The following is a 1,122-nucleotide window of genomic DNA, read 5'->3' as shown; positions in this document are numbered from 1 at the left end:
TGTGATCTTTAACTCTCTGTGAACCAATTGGGAGGTGTCTGTCTGTCTGTCTATCTAGACTATCTAGACAGACATCAAAAGAGAACACATATGTCCCTAGAAAGAGGTTAAGACAATCTGTTGCTCCAATATATATATATTTATATCAAATATTATGAAAACAAAATGCGGTGGAAAAGGGTAGCAAATATGTTAGGTGAAAAGTCTAAAGATCTAATACAAAACAATAACTACCCACAACAGAACTATTGCACGCCTGCTCCTAGAAGTATCGCAGGTGTGGCTGCTCTGTCACATGTAAGTCAGTTTATGGCAGAGAAGAGAGTCTCAGTGTTCTGACCTATGGACAGTTTAATGATTAGCGGCCTAACATTCCCTGAAAAAAAAAAGTGAGCCTAAGATGACCACTAGTCCAGCCCCACACAGTCCCTAATGGCTCCCAGGACCAGGAGCAAGCTGGAAACTAAAAGAACCCTCCTGGGACTGAGAGCTAGGGTGGGAGTGAGGCCAAGAGAGAATGCTCTTGAATGGGGCCACTCCAACAGGTTGAATGAGGAGTGGACCTGAGATGACCACCAGAACAGTGCCATGGGGCCTGGACAAGGAGCTAGCCTGGGACAACCCCCAGTCAGGCACCGAGCAGGCCTGGCAGTATGTGTGGGGGGTGGAGGGTGGTAAGACCATGCCAGAGATGATCTCTGCCCAACATCATAACGTGTGACTGGGGCATAGCACTCTTGACACTTAGAGATACCGGGCACCACTAAAAGGAGAAAGTAAGTGGTTTAGGAGAAATAAAAGAAAGAAACAGAAGGATGTGAGCACAATGAAGAGAGGCAGAATGGGAGACTTGAGGATAGTAAGGAACAGCCTGATGTGAGCAGCCAGTGATGGCACTTAGGACCCAGATGAAGAAGCAGGGTTCTGTTAACACCAAGGGCCAGTGGAACATCCCTGATCTGGACTGCTGCCCAGGGACACGTTGATGTCTAGGGCTGTATAGAACTGGCCCCACCCTTTACCTAAGAATCCAGGTAGAGATGGCCCTAGGGTCATGAAAGCAGGAAAGCTGGCCCCACCCCTAACCAGATGCAGTATTCTGGAGAGTGAGCATCTTACAAT

General features: G+C 47.6%; 1 pseudogene; it reads left to right on the top strand.

Moving 5' to 3' along the window:
- Positions 1-255: 255 nt before the first annotated feature.
- LOC127194928 (uncharacterized) lies at positions 256-374 on the top strand (annotated as a pseudogene).
- The last annotated feature ends 748 nt before the right edge of the window (positions 375-1,122 follow it).

The sequence above is a fragment of the Acomys russatus genome, chromosome 10 (genome assembly GCF_903995435.1).
Source record: "Acomys russatus chromosome 10, mAcoRus1.1, whole genome shotgun sequence".
In the NCBI taxonomy this organism is placed as follows: Eukaryota; Metazoa; Chordata; class Mammalia; order Rodentia; family Muridae; genus Acomys; species Acomys russatus.
The sequence above is the reverse complement of the archived record's forward strand: the minus strand, read 5'-3'. Positions and strand labels throughout refer to the sequence as shown.